Consider the following 15,151-nt stretch of genomic DNA (forward strand, 5'->3'; position numbering starts at 1 on the left):
GGGAGAATGGAGATGGTAGCTGGAGCTTAGTGTCTGCCTAAATCAGGAGCCAAGTATTCACAAAGACAGTGGATGTAGTTTTCATAGTGGATGTCAACTATAATTTTTGAAGCTTAAATCTTATATAATAAAGAACTTATTGAAGTTTAAGTTCAAAATTTATGTCTATATATGCTATAATATAAAACTACTGAAAAAATTCTATATCAATTGTAAATTCATTTATAAAGTCAAAGTATAGCAAATTTATTTAGTCATTTCTTTTCAACTAAAGAGAACACTTAAACTTCAGGTCTACAAAGATGAAATTTGAGGGTTCAGTTAGCATAGCAAATGAGAGCTCAGCACCAGAGATTTCTTAGTGCACTATCTGTACAGCCCAGAGCTCATCCTCTTCATAAGACTATGTGAAACATTGAATCTCCTTGTATTTTCTCTGTGAAACGTTACTCTTGATCTATTTCAAATGTAAAATCAGGTATGATTCAACTAAGGGGAATGTATATTATTTTTCAAGATCATTGCAGAAAATTGACCGTAAAAAATACACTGAAGTGCCTGTCTGCTCTCCTAAGATAATACATCACTCATAGAAATAAAGACATGCAAGCCAAGCATATAAACCGCACAGATAAAGCATTTATCACTAATAGCTTACTCAAAGCAAGTGAATGTTTCTCATTAGGAGAAAAATTTCAGTTTAAAAAAAAGAAATTATAGTATCAAAACCATATAAGTTCCCAACCAAAAACTGAAAAACCCAAAAGAATAAATCTAAATCATTACAACCCAGATAATATGCACACACACACACACACCACAGACAAATGCTTATGTGTACACATATAAAATTTAGAATAATCTTTTAGACAATATTAAGTACTTAAGGATTTATAGCTTAAAGTGGGTTAAAAAAGAGAGTTTTAAAAACCTTTTACTGAAAACAAGGGAGACTTCAGCTATCACTTCATTAAATTTTAGCTATATGGAGAATTTTCTTATTGGTCATACCTTAAATCCAAATCAATTTCCTTCATGTTAGCAAAAATACACGTAAAGTAATATTTATAAAGCAGGTACAAAAAGAAATTATTTTGTGTATTGGCAAGAATGTTTATGTTGGGACTTTTTACAGATTTTTCATTACAACCATTCTCACAATGTTTGTGGTAAACAAATCAGCACTGATATAGAGGAAAATCTGAATTATGTGTGGATACTCTAATTAAATAATTAATGTTTTTATATATTAATAGGAAATATAAACATAGTCTATTTTCTTCTGTATGAATCTTTTATAAGAATTTTATATCTTTTTGCATCTTAATTTTCCTTTATACCAAATACCAAAGGGGTGCATCAAAATCCTTATTAATCAATATATGTTGTGATCAAATTATTATTATTGAATTACCATTTCTATTTCACATTGCCTACTAAATAATGTACAAGAATTTAAAAAATCTACCCTATATAGTATTCGTACAATACCACATAGTGAATGTTAAGTTTCGACTGATTCGGTTGTTTTTGTTTGGTGTTATTGATATCTTGTACACTAGGATATTCTCAATTATTCATTTAGAGTAAAGCAAGGCCCTCTAATTCAGCACGTTAAGATGTGAATCACAGACACTTAGGCAGCATGCACATGGCCTGCTCAGGTATGCCTCAGATCCTCTGCCTAGGTATTGTAGCTTCTAGTTCAGTGTTTTTATGAGAATCCTGAGGGAATGAATGAGTGAGTCTGATTTCTGTGCCTTCTCTTGTGCTTTTTTTCTTTATTGTTTGTTTGTCTTGTCCAACTCCTGTGTTTTATCTTTTGTATTTTTTATTATATTTTATTATTCTTCTTTAGAAGCCTATTTGTTTTCTGAGAGACAGGAAGGGAGTTGATCTGGATCGAAGGGGAGATGGGAATGAATTGGTAGGAGTAGAGAAGGAAAACTATAAGCAGTATACATTATGTGAGAAGAAAGCATTTTTATTAGAAGGAAAAACAATTTTATCACTGACTACTATTGAAGGGAAAAAAATCATAGTCTGTGAATATAATCCCTATCCCTCATATAATATATACATCAACTTAGACTTATGTCAAACACTTAATAATTAGGGAAAGTTCATATAGTATGACCACTTGCCTTGAAATACTCAGCATACCTTATTAGCTGCACTAAAATGAGATGTTATGCTTTTTGTATTGGGTTCCTCCATGACCCACTTCTCTCAGTAGTGCATTATTAGCAAGTATGAATGGTCTGAGGAGGGATGAGGTGTGACTCATTGAAACACTCTGATTCCAACTGGGAGCAATAGAATATGTTATGTATGCTCAACTCAAAAGCATTTACAGTCTATTTAAGGAAGGAATGAGGTTTTTCATGTATCATAGAATTTACCTGAGTATTGTGGTATTCCAGTAGCCAAAAACATATAGGCACAAAAATATACATTTGTGACAAGATTATTCTCAGTATAAGAAGTGTGTTATATTTTTCAATTGTGTCTAATTAAGCCATTGTCTATAGCCCATTTTATTTATTGAACTGAAATTTTAGTTTATAAATGTTGAATTTAGTTTATAAATGTGAATGTTGATGGATGAAGATAATAGGAAAATGAACTGTGAGGTATTAACATTTTAAATGAAGATTAACCTGTAGCTGCCATGTCTTACATCTGTTTCCTTATTTCCATCTTTTCAGAAATCTCTTGCTTGTCATTCTTTTAAATCCTCTTTGTTTCTTTTTTTACACTTTTGCTGCTATATTTTAAATTTTCATTATTTATTTATTATATTGAAAATGGATTCTTCTTTTACACAATGTATCCCAACCACAACTTCCCTTCCCTTCGCTCCTCTCAGCTCCCCAGGTTCCTTCACCCCAAGATCTACTCCCTTTCTGTTTCCTCTTCTGAAAAGAGCAGACCTCCAATAAATGTCAAACGAATGGGCCAAAATAAAATGAAAAAATATATTAAAAATCGTGGGACTTTCTTTCAAAATGGGTCCTATTCTTCTTCCACATTTAATTTTTGAATTCTACTTTATCTAGAAGACTAAGATGCTGAGGTGGGAGAAATTTAGACAATTTATTTTGGGATTTGTCCAAATATCCATATATCCATTTTCAATGTTACCATACTTTAAAAGGCATTTCAATAGTTAGAGTAAACCTGGTATAAAAAGGCAATGGGGCAGGGGAGGTTGGGTGAGATAGTACCCTTGTGCAGGAAGGGGAAAGAAAGGGTAGGTTGGTGGGTTTCCGGAGAGGAAATGATATCCTAAAGGGGATATCATTTGAAATGTAAATAAACAAAATAACCAATAAAATTATGTAGAAATAATAATTTAGATAAAGAATATCATCTCCAAACCATTTTTAAACGTTTGAGTCATGGTTACTAGCGGTGACGGCATGGGAAAAGAATGAATAATCCAGGATGTTTGGACTGAAGGAATGTCTGGCCTTGTGCAGGTTTGTACTCTACCTGACCTGTTAGGGCTGAGTGTGTTAGAAGTGAATATATTATCAACATTTCTTGAATAAGCACCTACCTCATTTTTTTCCATTTTTGTTCTACAAGAATATGACATCTAAAGTTCAAATGAATAAGGTATAGGTAAAATAAGGCATGCTAATTAGAGAGGGAAAAGGAAAGGCTTTTAAGTGATTCCTTGTGCCTGCTCTGACAAACTCATCAAAGTGAGTGGCTTAAAATAGCAGAAATGTGTTCTTCAGCGCTCGTTGGGTTTTAAGTTAGTATTCCTCAAAAATTCACATGGTAATCTTTAACAAAGAGGGGCAATATTGGCTGAGGATGTGAACCTTTAGGAAAGGGAGCTTTATAAGAACGATCTCGTAGTCATTAGATACCAGTACTTGAAAACCTGAGTGGAGTTGGTGGAATCTACGTGGCAGAAGGAAAGAAACAACTAAATGAATTGTCTTCTGACCACTACAGTCTTGCCATTTACCCACCCAAACATGACCAGACATGTGTGTGTACACACATACAAACACACATATGCACACACACATGTACACACACACACACACACACACACACACAAACTGAAATAAATTTGAAAAAGAAATTATAAGGACTTTACCTTTGCTCCTTACCAGAGACCAAATCACTCTTTCATTTGAGTGGATAAAATGGGAATAAAAGTAAAAGAATGATCCCAGATGAGAGTCCCTACTATCTATTCTCTGTTCTCCAATGTGCCTAGTAGCAAGCAATTGGTGAAACATTCAATCCAGTGAGAAATGGACTTCATATAAAGTTAGTTGCTTTAAACATTTATAGAACGACTTAAAGTTACTTAATCCAGTTCTCTCTGGAGACCAGAAATCCACAAGCTCAAGATTTTATAACATTTATTTATCCAATACCAAATACCAAAGGGTCGGCCATGGAAACAAATACTAGGAAAATTATGGCGACTGACCGTGCCAGTAGACCAGTACATCTACTGTAAGGAAATTATCTGTCCACAAAAAAATGATAGGAAATGAAAGTTTAGAAAGTAGAAGGTGAAACTGTGAAAAAGTTGGGGAATTAGAGATAAGACAGGGTAATATAATCATGATATTTTATATGAAATTCTCAAAGGATTAACATATTAACCAAAATATTACATATACTATTATAATATTTTAATTAATAATTTTTGTTGCTGGCTCATAGCAATCTTTCTGTTCCCTCTCCTATGATGCTCCCTGAACATATGATTGGGGCTTAATTAATAGTAGTTAATATATTAATTGAGATCAGGCATCTATGGTGAATTTATTTCTACATTTTAATGAGTCTAGTTGTGGAGTGCTGTAATTATCTCTATCTGCTACAAAAGGAAGCTTCTTTGAAGAGAGGTTGAGTGCTACCCATAACTGTGCATATAAAAGTAAACATTTAAAATGCAGTTTAGGCATATTCTTGCCTAGGAGCCTGACAATAGTAGTCTCTTCTCAAGGTTCCATGTTCTCCGTAGTCATACGTAGTAGGGTTAGTTCAGCCCCAGGAATGAACTCCCTCTTATTGAAATGGTCTTGAATACATCTTTTTTTGGCTCTTGGGTATCCCAAGATAAAAGTGACACTACCTTTCCTTTAAGAATGAATACCATGCTTTGATGGTCAATGCCATAGCTCATGGATATTACAGTTAGATAAAACTACTGATGATTTTTCTCTCTTGTCACCTTGTATAATCCCTTTAGATGTTTTGAGAGCTAGTCCTTTGAGAATATATACTTGTAGAACAGATTCAGATCGATTTTTCCATTGCTGTATCTCAAGTGTGTGGTGTCTTCTGCAATATGGTCTTCCTTTTTTATTCATGAAGGTATCAACGGTAACAATAATGGCCTATCTTGTGGTGAGGTTCCTTGCAAGACCCTGACAAACTATTGAAAATGAAGATTTCCATGCCTATTTCTGGGATTTTAGTAAGTCTTTAAGAAACACTAATTATTGAGGATAAACTAAATTTAATATAAATAGAAATATACTTAAAATTTCAAAACAGTGGATACTATTTTTTTATAAATTTAACTGTGTCATTTATTTTAAACAATAAAGCCTAAATTTGCTGTTATAGCAAAACTGAACATTCCTTTTGATTTCTATGTTAATATTCATGGTCCTTTATGATAGTCTGTCTTTTAGCTTTTCATTTTATAACAGCATATGGCTTCTCTTCCACTAAATAATTTCTGCTCTGATAAAGTATGCTGACTAAATCTTTTAAATGAGATATAAGCAGTCACTATTCATAATTATCTTGTATCTCTTCTCTGCCATCTATGATTTATTAGACAAACTGACAACCTACATTTCAAGTTAGAAAAATCACTCATTTAAAGAATATTTTTCATCAGGAAAACATTTTGGGGAAATATTTCTGTTTCTTGACATATGAAAATCAGCAGGAGGTTTTCAATTTAGGAATTTAAGACATTAATTCCATTAATTTTTGTCTATAATGATAAATATATAAAGTACATTTTTTCAAAGCGGCATGCACAGTTTCACTGAATTCCTAATCACTTCATGGTATGACAGGGATATATTTATTGTCTGAGGACTTATCTAGGTCATTTCTCTGTTACACATCCTTCATACTCTTTCCACCATTTTCAACTCACACAGCACTTACACGGTGATTATATTTCTTCATTAATACATAGCTTTGGAGCTCCCACTGTGATTGAAGTCAGCTGAAATAAGTTGTTATGTGTGAAAAGAGTTTTTTATAGTCACATTAAAATTTAAAAATAAATCATTTTATACGGTAATTTTACAGTGGAAGTAATAGAATTTGATTTCTACTTTTGAATTAATCTAAATTTGATACATTTTTTCCAAATCAACTCATAATGTAGGAAAATGGTTTATGATGTTAACCTTGGCAAATAGGAACATGAAGAGTCCCTGAGTATACATATCTTTGGGTCTTTCCATGAAGATGTTTCCAGGAGAATTAACTCAAGGAAGACACCATTTCAATGTGAAGGACACTATTCCATGCATTCAATAACATTGAAAAGACTCTATATAAAATGGGAAAAATTTAAACAGATAAATACCAAATCTTCTGCTTTTTCCTTTTGGTTTACTAGTTGTAGGTTGTCTCAGCTGAGCCTATGCCTACCACTATGGACTCTGCTATACCTTCCATTCCATAAAGAACTGTGTCCTTTCAATCCATCAGATAAAATACATTATTTTACCTATCATTTGCTTCTTGTTAAATATTTCATTGAAACAATTCGAGAAATAGCAAGGATAGGGAACATATGAACATGAAGAACCAGTCTATAGATAAGAAAAACAATGTGTTTTAAGACCTTTGACTCTGGATTATAGACAAGTAGGAAATAGTTTGGGGCTCTGCATCGGATAATGGTAGAATACAGAGGGTTCAGCATAAAGATTTATGTTGGTATGAGTGAGGCAGATCAGATGGGCGATGAAGGCAGTCAGGAAGTACCATGCTCAGAGTGTTGGCGTAGGAAACAGGGTCACAATTGGGAATTGGCCGATAGTTCATAAATTATTCAAAAAGATCATAAATATTCTAGCAAAGAACCTGGGTAGAGTCTGTCAGTGATCCGCATACAAAATAGAGGAAGTAGTTGAAAGTTGATCAAAAATTTACTAAGTTGTTTGTCAGAGAAGCTTTTGAGCCACCATAAGTTATGAACACAACTTCTACTAAGCTCTTTAGACAGAGACAGAGCAAGAGATAGCATAAGATTTGGGGAAAAAAAAACGGGGTTGGGGATTAGCTCAGTGGTAGAGCGCTTGCCTAGCAAGTGCAAGGCCTGGGTTTGGTCCCCAGCTCAGAAAAAAAAAAAAAAAAGAAACAACAACAACAACAACAAAAACAACACTGTATAAATCACATAGGAAAAATACTTAAGAGGGGCTTAAAATCAGAGTCAGGGTACACCTGGCAAAAGCAAATTTAATTTTAAAGGACAGTACATTAAATTATACATCCTACTTTTAACAGGGACATTAGAAAGATAACTTGAGGACAAAATTCTACCAGTGCTAAACTCCTACTTCTAAATGAGCAAACACATTTAAAAGGAGAGAACTTTTAAAGGAATTTCCTGTTTGTTTGTTTGCTTGTATTGTTTTGTTTTGTTTTATGTCTGGGGAAGTTTGTTTTTGCCAGGTTTAACAAAGAAAGCTTCCAAAGGCCACTCTAGGCACAAATAAATGGCAGCATGCATACAGTGCAGAATTGACAGTCACCCAATATGCAAGTGTTCCAGTGTCATTGAAGCTCATGCTAAGATTGCAGAAAGCCACCGAGGTCACACAATGTGTGGCAAAGCTGCTTACATGCACTGAGACCTCAAGAGACTAATATTTGAAGCTCTGGGTGTGAAGCCTATGAACCCAGAATTTTCACTATCAGACGACTGAGAATGTCTAACACAGAAAGTGGTAGGTGCGTAACAGGTGAAACAGAGAAGTTAAATGTGCTGTGGGGGTTACATAAGCCTGAATAATGAAAGCCAAATAAAGCTACCAAGGTTGCAATACATAAGACATGAACCCATGAGAGGGTATTTATTTGCCTTGCCCTGTTACTATCTCTCTGTCCTGAACATCTCCCTTTTGGAAGAGGAATGCTGGTTCTCTAGATCTGTATATTAGATGGGTGAGGCTTATTTTGTTTTAAAGTGCCTCTCACTTAATGATTGCTTTAAGTTCAGAAGAGATTTTAGATAGCATATGGCTTCTCATCCACTAAATAATTTGCTCTGATAAAGTAGGCTGACTAAGATTCTCTTCTGGAAAACTAATTTGGAACACTGTCGACAATGTTAAGTCTTTGGGGGCTCAGAGAGATACCTCAATATATATTTGTCCTTTGAGATGGTTATGAGAGTTTAGGAGCCAAAAGTGGAATTTTATCGCATAAAGTGACAGGTTTGGACCTCATGTGGTAAGGCAATAGACATGCCACCCTCTATGTTACTTGTTGTGATCAGATATAGAGAGGGGTCGAAGACACCAGGAGAACAGAGCCCAAAGATTAGCTTATAAGGGCTCAGCGACTGAAGTAGCAATCACAAAGCATGTATGTGTTTGTGCTAGGTCCTCTGCATAATAAGATCTGTAGCTTGGTGTTCTTGCGGGATTTTGAACAATGCAAGTGGGGATGTCTGAACTATTTTGCGTGCTTTGGGACCTTTTTACTATTACTAAGTTGCCCCGCCAGAGCCTTAATATTGGTTTTTTTTTTTTTTTCATAAATTACTTGGATAATGCAGTGTTTGAGTTCCCCGAGAGTCCTTCTCTGTTCTGAAGAGAAATAGAGCAGATATGGATCTGCAGGAAAGGGAAAAAGTTTATGTTGGAGACTCGAGGTAGTGGAGGAAGGAGAAACTATGGTTGGGACATGATGTATGAGAGAAGAGTAAATTTAAGAATAAAATGAGGGCTGGAGAGATGGCTCAGTGGTTAAGAGCACCCGACTGCTCTTCCAGAGGTCATGAGTTCAGTTCCCAGCAACCACATGGTGGCTCACAACCATCTGTAAAGAGATCTGATGCCCCCTTCTGGTGTGTCTGAAGACAGCTACAGTGTACTTATATATATAATAAATAAAATAAATCTTAAAAAAAAAGAATAAAATGAGAGAGAAAGAAATAACTATTAGGATAGACAGTTTTGTGTGTTGGTGAAAGTGATTCTAGGAAGAATTAGCTAAGCTTGAAACACTTACCCCAATTTGAGGGGTGCTACCCTGTGACCTAGAATACTAGACGGGGGAATAAACTGCAAGACAGATAGAGACAGCTGACCACTAGCATTCCTTATATTCTGCTCCTAGCCTGCCCATATGCAATGAGTCCCAGTCTTTTTTTTTTTTTTTTTTTTTTTTTTGGGACACACACATAAGAACACACACACACACACACACACACACACACACACCGAAAGAGAAGGGGGGAGGGAGAGAGAAAGAGAGAGTAAGAGACAGTGAGAGACAGAGAGAGACAGAGAGAGACAGAGAGAGACAGAGACAATAAGAGACAATAAGAGACAGTGAGAGAGAGAGAGAGAACAAGCTTTTAATCTTTTTTTTTCTTTTGTATTTTTTTTTTAATTAACTTGAGTATTTCTTATATACATTTCAAGTGTTATTCCCTTTCCCGGTTTCCGGGCAAAATCCCCCTCCCCCCTCCTCTTCCTTATGGGTGTTCCCCTCCCAACCCTCCCCCCATTGCCGCCCTCCCCCCATAGTCTAGTTCACTGGGGGTTCAGTCTTAGCAGGACCCAGGGCTTCCCCTTCCACTGGTGCTCTTACTAGGATATTCATTGCTACCTATGGGGTCAGAGTCCAGGGTCAGTCCATGTATAGTCTTTAGGTAGTGGCTTAGTCCCTGGAAGCTCTGGTTGCTTGACATTGTTGTACTTTTGGGGTCTCGAGCCCCTTCAAGCTCTTCCAGTTCTTTCTCTGATTCCTTCAACGGGGGACCTATTCTCAGTTCAGTGGTTTGCTGCTGGCATTCGACTCTGTATTTGCTGTATTCTGGCTGTGTCTCTCAGGAGCGATCTACATCCGGCTCCTGTCGGTCTGCACTTCTTTGCTTCATCCATCTTGTCTAATTGGGTGGCTGTATATGTATGGGCCACATGTGGGGCAGGCTCTGAATGGGTGTTCCTTCAGTCTCTGTTTTAATCTTTGCCTCTCCCTTCCCTGCCAAGGGTATTCTTTTTCCTCATTTAAAGAAGGAGTGAAGCATTCACATTTTGATCATCCGTCTTGAGTTTCGTTTGTTCTAGGGATCTAGGGTAATTCAAGCATTTGGGCTAATAGCCACTTATCAATGAGTGCATACCATGTATGTCTTTCTGTGATTGGGTTAGCTCACTCAGGATGATATTTTCCAGTTCCAACCATTTGCCTACAAATTTCATAAACTCGTTGTTTTTGATAGCTGAGTAATATTCCATTGTGTAGATGTACCACATTTTCTGTATCCATTCCTCTGTTGAAGGGCATCTGGGTTCTTTCCAGTTTCTGGCTATTATAAATAAGGCTGCGATGAACATAGAGGAGCACGTGTCTCTTTTATATGTTGAGGCATCTTTTGGGTATATGCCCAAGAGAGGTATAGCTGGATCCTCAGGCAGTTCAATGTCCAATTTTCTGAGGAACCTCCAGACTGATTTCCAGAATGGTTTACCAGTCTGCAATCCCACCAACAATGGAGGAGTGTTCCTCTTTCTCCACATCCTCGCCAGCATCTGCTGTCACCTGAGTTTTTGATCTTAGCCATTCTCACTGGTGTGAGGTGAAATCTCAGGGTTGTTTTGATTTGCATTTCCCTTATGACTAAAGATGTTGAACATTTCTTAAGGTGTTTCTCCGCCATTCTGCATTCCTCAGCTGTGAATTCTTTGTTTAGCTCTGAACCCCATTTTTTAATAGGGTTATTTGTTTCCCTGCGGTCTAACTTCTTGAGTTCTTTGTATATTTTGGATATAAGGCCTCTATCTGTTGTAGGATTGGTAAAGATCTTTTCCCAATCTGTTGGTTGCCGTTTTGTCCTAGCCACCGTGTCCTTTACCTTACAGAAGCTTTGCAGTTTTATGAGATCCCATTTGTCGATTCTTGATCTTAGAGCATAAGCCATTGGTGTTTTGTTCAGGAAATTTTTTCCAGTGCCCATGTGTTCCAGATGCTTCCCTAGTTTTTCTTCTATTAGTTTGAGTGTGTCTGGTTTGATGTGGAGGTCCTTGATCCACTTGGACTTAAGTTTTGTACAGGGTGATAAGCATGGATCGATCTGCATTCTTCTACATGTTGCCCTCCAGTTGAACCAGCACCACTTGCTGAAAATGCTATCTTTTTTCCATTGGATGGTTTTGGCTCCTTTGTCAAAAATCAAGTGACCATAGGTGTGTGGGTTCATTTCTGGGTCTTCAATTCTATTCCATTGGTCTATCTGTCTGTCTCTGTACCAATACCATGCAGTTTTTATCACTATTGCTCTGTAATACTGCTTGAGTACAGGGATAGTGATTCCCCCTGAAGTCCTTTTATTGTTGAGGATAGCTTTAGCTATCCTGGGTTTTTTGTTATTCCAGATGAATTTGCAAATTGTTCTGTCTAACTCTTTGAAGAATTGGATTGGTATTTTGATGGGGATTGCATTGAATCTGTAGATTGCTTTTGGTAAAATGGCCATTTTTACTATATTAATCCTGCCAATCCATGAGCATGGGAGATCTTTCCATCTTCTGAGGTCTTCTTCAATGTCTTTCCTCAGTGTCTTGAAGTTCTTATTGTACAGATCTTTTACTTGCTTGGTTAAAGTCACACCGAGGTACTTTATATTATTTGGGTCTATTATGAAGGGTGTCGTTTCCCTAATTTCTTTCTCAGCTTGTTTCTCTTTTGTATAGAGGAAGGCAACTGATTTATTTGAGTTAATTTTATACCCAGCCACTTTGCTGAAGTTGTTTATCAGCTTTAGTAGTTCTCTGGTGGAACTTTTGGGATCACTTAAATATACTATCATCTCATCTGCAAATAGTGATATTTTGACCTCTTCTTTTCCGATCTGTATCCCCTTGATCTCCTTTTGTTGTCTGATTGCTCTGGCTAGAACTTCAAGAACTATATTGAATAAGTAGGGAGAGAGCGGGCAGCCTTGTCTAGTCCCTGATTTTAGTGGGATTGCTTCGAGTTTCTCTCCATTTAGTTTAATGTTAGCAACTGGTTTGCTGTATATGGCTTTTACTATGTTTAGGTATGGGCCTTGAATTCCTATTCTTTCCAGGACTTTTATCATGAAGGGGTGTTGAATTTTGTCAAATGCTTTCTCAGCATCTAATGAAATGATCATGTGGTTTTGTTCTTTCAGTTTGTTTATATGATGGATCAAGTTGATGGTTTTCCGTATATTAAACCATCCCTGCATGCCTGGGATGAAGCCTACTTGATCATGGTGGATGATTGTTTTGATGTGCTCTTGAATTCGGTTTGCCAGAATTTTATTGAGTATTTTTGCGTCGATATTCATAAGGGAAATTGGTCTGAAGTTCTCTTTCTTTGTTGTGTCTTTGTGTGATTTAGGTATAAGAGTAATTGTGGCTTCGTAGAAGGAATTCGGTAGAGCTCCATCTGTTTCAATTTTGTGGAATAGTTTGGATAAGATTGGTATGAGGTCTTCTATGAAGGTTTGATAGAATTCTGCACTAAACCCGTCTGGACCTGGGCTCTTTTTGGTTGGGAGACCTTTAATGACTGCTTCTATTTCCTTAGGAGTTATGGGGTTGTTTAACTGGTTTATCTGTTCCTGATTTAACTTCGATACCTGGTATCTGTCTAGGAAATTGTCCATTTCCTGAAGATTTTCAAATTTTGTTGAATATAGGTTTTTATAGTAAGATCTGATGATTTTTTGAATTTCCTCTGAATCTGTAGTTATGTCTCCCTTTTCATTTCTAATTTTGTTAATTTGGACGCACTCTCTGTGTCCTCTCGTTAGTCTGGCTAAGGGTTTATCTATCTTGTTGATTTTCTCAAAGAACCAACTTTTGGTTCTGTTGATTCTTTCTATGGTCCTTTTTGTTTCTACTTGGTTGATTTCAGCTCTGAGTTTGATTATTTCCTGCCTTCTACTCCTCCTGGGTGTATTTGCTTCTTTTTGTTCTAGAGCTTTTAGGTGTGCTGTCAAGCTGCTGACATATGCTCTTTCCTGTTTCTTTCTGCAGGCACTCAGCGCTATGAGTTTTCCTCTTAGCACAGCTTTCATTGTGTCCCGTAAGTTTGGGTATGTTGTATCTTCATTTTCATTAAATTCTAAAAAGTTTTTAATTTCTTTTTTATTTCTTCCTTGACCAGGTTATCATTGAGTAGAGCATTGTTCAATTTCCACGTATATGTGGGCATTCTTCCCTTATTGTTATTGAAGACCAGTTTTAGGCCGTGGTGGTCCGATAGCACGCATGGGATTATCTCTATCTTTCTGTACCTGTTGAGGCCCGTTTTTTGACCAATTATATGGTCAATTTTGGAGAAAGTACCATGAGGAGCTGAGAAGAAGGTATATCCTTTTGTTTTAGGATAGAATGTTCTATAAATATCCGTTAAGTCCATTTGGCTCATGACTTCTCTTAGTCTGTCGACATCACTGTTTAATTTCTGTTTCCATGATCTGTCCATTGATGAGAGTGGGGTGTTGAAATCTCCCACTATTATTGTGTGAGGTGCAATGTGTGTTTTGAGCTTTAGTAAGGTTTCTTTTACGTATGTAGGTGCCCTTGTATTTGGGGCATAGATATTTAGGATTGAGAGTTCATCTTGGTTGATTTTTCCTTTGATGAATATGAAGTGTCCTTCCTTATCTTTTTTGATGACTTTTAGTTGGAAATTGATTTTATTTGATATTAGAATGGCTACTCCAGCTTGCTTCTTCTGACCATTTGCTTGGAAAGTTGTTTTCCAGCCTTTCACTCTGAGGTAGTGTCTGTCTTTGTCTCTGAGGTGTGTTTCCTGTAGGCAGCAGAATGCAGAGTCCTCATTGCGTATCCAGTTTGTTAATCTATGTCTTTTTATTGGGGAGTTGAGGCCATTGATATTGAGAGATATTAAGGAATAGTGATTATTGCTTCCCTTTATATTCATATTTGGATGTGAGGTTATGTTTGTGTGCTTTCATTCTCTTTGTTTTGTTGCCAAGACGATTAGTTTCTTGCTTCTTCTAGGGTATAGCTTGCCTCCTTATGTTGGGCTTTACCATTTATTATCCTTTGTAGTGCTGGATTTGTAGAAACATATTGTGTAAATTTGGTTTTGTCATGGAATATCTTGGTTTCTCCATCAATGTTAATTGAGAGTTTTGCTGGATACAGTAACCTGGGCTGGCATTTGTGTTCTCTTAGGGTCTGTATGACATCAGTCCAGGATCTTCTGGCCTTCATAGTTTCTGGCGAGAAGTCTGGTGTGATTCTGATAGGTCTCCCTTTATATGTTACTTGACCTTTTTCCCTTACTGCTTTTAATATTCTTTCTTTATTTTGTGCGTTTGGTGTTTTGACTATTATGTGACGGGAGGTGTTTCTTTTCTGGTCCAATCTATTTGGAGTTCTGTAGGCTTCTTGTATGTCTATGGGTATCTCTTTTTTTAGGTTAGGGAAGTTTTCTTCTATGATTTTGTTGAAGATATTTACTGGTCCTTTGAGCTGGGAGTCTTCACTCTCTTCTATACCTATTATCCTTAGGTTTGATCTTCTCATTGAGTCCTGGATTTCCTGTATGTTTTGGACCAGTAGCTTTTTCCGCTTTACATTATCTTTGACAGTTGAGTCAATGATTTCTATGGAATCTTCTGCTCCTGAGATTCTCTCTTCCATCTCTTGAATTCTGTTGGTGAGGCTTGTATCTACAGCTCCTTGTCTCTTCTTTTGGTTTTCTATATCCAGGGTTGTTTCCATGTGTTCTTTCTTGATTGCTTCTATTTCCATTTTTAATTCCTTCAACTGTTTGATTGTGTTTTCCTGGAATTCTTTCAGGGATTTTTGCGATTCCCCTCTGTAGGCTTCTACTTGTTCTCTAAGGGAGTTCTTCATGTCTTTCTTGAAGTCCTCCAGCATCATGATCA

The 15,151-nt window shown here is 36.5% G+C and overlaps 1 protein-coding gene across 6 annotated transcripts in view; it reads left to right on the forward strand.

The window, feature by feature from the left end:
- The window catches only part of Mgat4c (MGAT4 family, member C), a 760,784-nt gene that overhangs the window by 668,311 nt on the left and 77,322 nt on the right, over positions 1-15,151 (forward strand).

This window comes from Rattus norvegicus, chromosome 7 (assembly GCF_021556685.1).
Source record: "Rattus norvegicus strain SHRSP/BbbUtx chromosome 7, alternate assembly SHRSP_T2T, whole genome shotgun sequence".
Lineage (NCBI taxonomy): Eukaryota > Metazoa > Chordata > Mammalia > Rodentia > Muridae > Rattus > Rattus norvegicus.